We start from the raw sequence: 7,049 nt of genomic DNA on the forward strand, positions 1-7,049 counted from the left end.
GTTTATGACTTAAAATTTAAAGAGTTTAATGTAGAGGGTTTTTTTGAGTTTAATATGATTTGTTGTTTAATATTTAATAAATTAATAAGAAATTAAAACAAAAAAATATTAAAATTAATATATTTTTTAAGTGTAAATATTTATAAATTCTTGTTAAGTATTTTTCTTTTTTTATATATATTTAAGGTTAAATATATGGAAAAAAATTTGTGTGTGAGCTTTGTTGAGGATTTGTACTGTTTTTTTTTAAGGTAGAAGTAAAACTGGGAAAAATTTAAGCAAAATTTTTGAAATTTTCTTTAAATTTTTCTTGTTTTTCTTTTTGTGAGGTTTTTCAATTTCATTTTCCAGGTTTTGGTTTTTTTTTGTATTTTAAGGTTGCAGAGCTTATTTCAAGGTTTAATACACAATGTTGTATAAGAAGGAAAGATTTTGAGCTAAAATTTTCTTCAAAATCAATTATTAGGAAATTACAAATTTTTAAATTATTTTCCCAGTAATTTGTTTCCTTTTAAATGGCCAAAGTTTCTAATGAATTCTAGTCTACATTTGCCATTATAGTATACTCTAGTTTATACTTGAGTTTACAGTCTAGTCTTTAGTTGACTCTATAGTGTAATCTATAGTAGATAGTAATTGACACTATAGTCTAGTCTATAGTGACATTATACTTTAGTCTATAGTTGACACTATAGTCTAGGCAATAGTTGACAATATAGTCTAGTCCATAGTTGACACTATAGTCTTGGCAATAATTGACACTATAGTCTAGGCTATAGTTGACACTACAGTGTAGACTATAGTTGACAATATATTCCATTCTTGACACTATAGTTTAGTCTATAGTTACTCTGCAGTCTAGTCTATAGTTGACATTATAGTCTAGTCTATAGTTGACACATAGTCTAGTCTATAGTTGACACTACAGTCTAGTCTACAGTTGACACTATAGTCTAGTCTATAGTTGACACTATAGTCTAGTCTTTAGTTAACACTGTAGTCTAGTCTATAGTTGACACTATAGTCTAGAGTTGACACTATAGGCTATTGTTGACACTATATTCTAGGCTATAGTTGACACAATGGTCTGATCTATAGTTCACACTATAGTCTAGTTCACACTATAGTCTATTGACACTATAGTCTAGACCATAATTGACATTATGGTCTAGTCTATAGTTGACACTATAGTCTAGTATATAGTTGATACTATAGTTTAGTCTGTAGTTGAGACTATAGTCTCGACTCTAGTGGATTGTATAGCCTATTCTATAGTTAAGACTTTCGTCTATAGTTAAGACTCCGTCTACTCTATCACCTGATCTATAAATGAGACTAATCCATAGTTAAGACTATTGGCTAATCTATAGTTTAGACTATAGTGTAGTCAATAGTTAAGACTATATCCTAGTCTATAGTTTATATTTCAGTCTTATCTATAGTTGAGGCTGTAGTATAGTCTATAATTGACAATATAGGCTAATCAATGTTTAGACTATGTTCATACTTGATACTGCAACATAGTTTATAGTTTAGACTATAGTCAATCTCTAGAGTTGAGCTTATAACCTTGACTTTATTTTAAAGCCATTTGTTTCACATTTTGATATTTATTTGAAGTCCCTTTAAACAGGGGAAAAATAGTCTAACCATGTGGCAACTACGTAAGAAAGCTTTTATAAAACCCACAAGATTGCCAGGTTTCGTTTTAACACTCATATAAAAGGGAAATACAACATTGTGTAGTTTTTTTTTTTTTAATCTAAATTATTACACCAAATGTTTTTTCTTTTTTAAATAAAAAATAAAATGTTAAAATCAAAATTAATAAAAAAATTTTAAAAATTAAAGAAAAATAATTTTTAAAAACATTCTTTTTTTTTCTTTACTAAATAGTTAGTTTTTTTTTAATTTTGAATTTTTATATAAACTTAAAATTATAAAAAATTTTGCCTAAACGTTTTTTTTTGTATTTTATAAATTTAATTCCAAAAGTTTTGTAATTTTTTTTTTGAAAAATTTTCCTTATTATAGTGTTTATTGTTAATATGCCTTTTTAAATTGCCTAAAAGTTTTGCACAAATGTTTTAATTTAACTATTTTTTTTAAAAAATAAATAAAAATAAACTTAAGAATTTTTTTAATGGGAATAAACGCCGCTTTTAGCTAAAACAGGCCAAAAATTTAGCAAAAGCTTTTAAAACGTTTATTATAAATAATTTTAATTTTAGAACAAAAAATATTAATAATTTTAGTAATTTTTTTTCGCTATCACAAACTCAGTTACAATTGTTTTTTTTTGGGATTTTTTTTCCATAAAAAAATAAAACTTACAAAATTTTGTTTTAACTTAAAAATAATAACTATATAAAAAATTTTGACAAGGCATTAACAATTAACAAAAATTTTGACAAAAATTTGGTTGGTTATGAGTAAAAACACGGTAGAAAATTAAATCAAATTAAAAGGAAGATAATTAATTAAAAAAAACATAAACTTACTAGCTAATGATTTTGTGTTTAATTAAATTTAAATTTTGTTTTTTTTTTTATTATAATAATATATAATTTTTTTTCATTTAATAGATTAGGAAACTCACCGTTTTGAGGTAATTTTTGCAAAAATTTAAGTTTTTGTTAAAAAAAATAACAAAAACTTAGGTTTTTGTTTTAAAAGCCTAAAATTTTACTATTGTTGTTGTTTCTTTCTTTTTGCCTTTGTTTTTAGTTCAAAAATTTTGTTTTAAATTTTCAAAAGCCAAACATTTTTTTTTAATTTTTTTAGCGGTTTGTTTTTAAACTAATCCATTTTTTTTATACATATTTTGTTATAATAATTTTGCCAATTCTTTTTATAATTTTGTAGCCAAAATTTATATATATTTAAAAAAAAATTTCTCACCTCAAATTTTGAGCAAATTATAAATTAAAAAATTATAAAATCTCCAAAATTGTCTTTTTCTAACTCCGAAATGCTTTTGTTTTTTGAAATTTCTTTTAGTTTGGGCTGTTTTGTCTGGGATTTTTTTTTCGCAAAATTGTTGGTTTTATTTCTTTAAAAAAGTTTTTTTTTCCTACATTTTTTTCTTTGTATAATATTTTTAAAAAGGAAACTCATATTGTTCATTATTTAAGTATGAATGTGCTTGTTGTGCTTTGTTAGTAAAAAAAAAATTATTTATTTATTAAAAAAGTTTTAAACAATATATCTTACCGATCTTTTGCTAGAAACAAAATTCTACAAGATATTTGTTTGAAAACTTTAAGTTTGCCTTATTGTTTGTTTAAAAACAAATTTTGTGTTAAGAAAAAAATTTAGTTTGAAAGCAAACTATAAGGCAAACAGGATCCCTCTTAACCCTCCCACATTCCAAGAGTATAAATTGTATGTATGACTTCATTAAAACAAAATGGGAAAATTATAAGAAAATATTTCTTAATTCTTTGCTAATTTTCAACACAATAATCAAGGTTTTATGAATAGATTGACAAATGGTATTTAGAAAATGTTTAACTTATGGTAAAGATCGGTTCAATCTTAAAAGACGATCGTTTTTAAGGATATATTTTTCAAAATTTAGATACCAATTTTTCTCCTTAACTTTGAAATCTAACTTTGAAATTAAACTTATTCCAAGTTTCTGTTAAATAACAAAAGTTGTCTAACTTCAACTGATCATTTTTTTAACAGATTTCAAAAAAAGCTTTAAGTTCTTCTACATTAAAATATTTATTAATTTTCTCTTAAAACTTTTCCCTGTTTTATCTAGAAATTATGAAAGTTGGCAATCTTTTTTAGAAAGGAACTTTTTCGAACAGTATAATTCTTATGAAATTGATTACAAACTGTTCCCTTAAGGGTTTGTGTCTTCACTAATCGTGAATTCCAATGAGAGTTCATTATCTTAAAATGGTTTAAGTTTATACTAAATATCTATTCTACGGATTCTGAATTTGGAAAATTCTCAAAAAATGCGATAAAATTAATGTATCAAAATTAGTTTTAATTACAGTCCAGGAATGAAAAATTCTATATTATTGTACTCTTCTCTATAGTTTTTCACAGCTTAAGATACCGCCCTAGACTAGACGATAAACTGGTCGATAGACTGCTGAATACACTAATCGATAGACTGGTTGATCGACTGATCGATAGACTGGTGGATAGACTTACTATCCAAAGATCAGTCAATAGAGTAATTCATAGACTAGTCCATAGTTTAGTTCAAAGACAATTAACTAGGCTAGTCGACAGACTAACTAGTCCATACAATCGATCAACTGGTTAGATTAGTCGATAGACTTGTCCATAGCGACTACTCGATGTACTTATCGATATACAAGTCGATAGAATAGTCTATACATTAGCACATAGACTAGCCATGGACTAATCTATATACTAATTGATCGACTTTTATATAGATTGGTTACAGCGCTAGTTCATAGAATAGTCGATGTACAAGTTGATATATGAATCAATATACTAGTCGATAGACTAATCTAAAGACTAGTCGATATACAAATCCATAGATAAGGCGTCATACTAGGTGATAGACTAGTTTATACATTACTACATAGACTAGTCCATGGTCTAGTCGATAATCTTGTGCATAGATTGCTTGCTGGACTAGTACATAGACTAGTCCATGGACTAGTCTATACATTAATACATAGACTGGTCCATGGACTAGTCGATAAACTTGTGTATAGATTGGTTGCTGGACTAGTTCATATACTAGTTGATATACGAGTCGACATACTAGTCGATAGACTAGTCTGTAGACTAATTGATAAACTAGTCCATAGACAAGATGATATACTAGTCGATAGACTATTTTATACATTACTACATAGACTAGTCTATGGACTAGTCGATAAACTTGTGCTCGATATACTAGTTTATATTCGACTGATACTAACATACTAGTCCATAGACAACAAAATCTACAAGTAGATAGACTATTCTACAGACTATTTCTAAAACTTGTCCATATACAGTGAATAGACTAGTTCTAAAACTAGTCCACCGACTTGTCGAAGAACTAATCCAAGGACTGCAGTTGGAACAAAAGTCTGGTCTTTAGTTAAGATCATAATCTGGTATATAGGTAAGATTATAATTCGGTCTATAGTTAACGCAATAGTCAAGACGACATACTAGGCGATAGACTAGTCTGTTATTATTACTACATAGACTAGTTCATGGACTAGTCAATAAACTTGTGTATAGATAGGTTGCTGGACTAGTTCATAGACTAGTCGATATACTAGTTTAGAGACTTATATATAGATTGGTTGCTGGACCAGTTTGTATACTAGTTGATATACGAGCCGATGTACTAGTCGATAGACTATTCTATACATTACTACATAGACTAGTCGATAATTTTGTGCGATATACGAGTCAATAGACTAATCTATACTAGTCCATAGACAAGACAATATACAAATCGATAGTCTAGTCCACAAACTATTTCAAAAACTTATCCATAGACAAATGAATAGACTAGGCCTAAAACTAGTTCAAAGACTTGTCGGATCCAAGGACTGCAGTTGAGACTATAGTATAGTCTTTAGTTAAGATCATAATCCGGTATATAGCTATAAACCAGTCTATAGTTAACGAATTAGTCTAGTCCATAGTCGAGACTATAGTCTGGTCTGTAGTTTAATTTACTATCTACTCTATAGTTTAGTCTATAATCGAGAATACAGTTTAGTCTATAGTTGAGTCCACAATCTACTCTATAGTTAGGACTATAGTCCAGTCCATACTTAAGTTTATGGTCCATGTTTAAGACATTAGCCCGATCTAGGATCATAATCCGGTATGTAGGTAAGACTAAAGTCAGGTCTATAGTTAACGCAATAGTCTAGTCTATAGTTGAGACAATAGTCTGGTGAGTAGTTCAATTTACCATTTACTCTATAGTTTAGTCTATAGTCGAGTTTATAGTTGAGTCCACAATCTATTCTATAGTTAGGACTATAGTCCAGTCCATAGTTAAGACTATGATCCATGCTTAAGACATTAGCCCGGTCTGCGGTTGAGAATATAGTCTGGTCTATAGTTGATACTGAGGAGACTATACTTGAGACTATAATCTAGTCTTGACTATAGTCAGAAATTGGAACTATTTATATTGTAGTCTATAGTTGAGACTAATGAAAAGTCCATGTGTGAGACTATACTAAAGACGTTAGCCCGGTCAATGGTAGGGAATATAGTCTGGTCTATAGTTGGTACTGAGGAGACTATAGTTGAGACTATATTCAAGTCTTGGCTATAATTGGAACTATTTATATTCTAGACTATAGGTGAACCCAAAGAAAAGTCTATATGTGAGCCTATAGACTATAGTCAGGTCTATAGTTGAGACTATAGTCTAGTCTATAGTAGAGACTTTTATTAAGTCTAATGTTGACATTATAAGTAGTATATTGATTTACAAGTTATAATTCCACTTTCGATCGGAATGGAGTTCTGTGACAGGCTCATATATTCTAGTCTATAGTTGAGACTAATGAAAAGTCCATATGTGAGACTATACTAAAGTTTAGACTATAGTCTGCTCTGTAGTTGAGTCTTTAGTTAATACTATTATCAAATCTATACTGTAGTAATATACTGTAGTCTATAATTAAGTCTAAAGTCATAACTAAAGATGAGACTTTAGATTAGAGTCCTGTCACTGGTTGAAACTATAGTCTAGTCTATCGTTGAGACTATAGTCTGGTCTATAGTTGAGACTTTTATTAAGTCTAAAGTTGACTAGTCTAGTTCATTGTTAAGATTATAGTCTAGTACCTAGTTGAGACTATGTGCCGACTTTTAGGGGGAAAAATAAACACCATTTTTCTATATTTTTCATCAAATATTTCATTGTTTTGTTTTGATTATTGTGTGTGTTTTGCCATAAAATTAACATAATATATATATTTAAAATTTAAACTTAAGGCAAAGAAAAATTATTTATTATCAAAAAAAATAATTAAAAACTAAAATTTATATTTAAAGAAAAGAAAACTAATATTAACTAAACTTAATTA

This window comes from Lucilia sericata, unplaced genomic scaffold, assembly GCF_015586225.1.
Source record: "Lucilia sericata isolate MDLA Ls3-8-SP2 unplaced genomic scaffold, ASM1558622v1 Contig000540F_arrow, whole genome shotgun sequence".
Lineage (NCBI taxonomy): Eukaryota > Metazoa > Arthropoda > Insecta > Diptera > Calliphoridae > Lucilia > Lucilia sericata.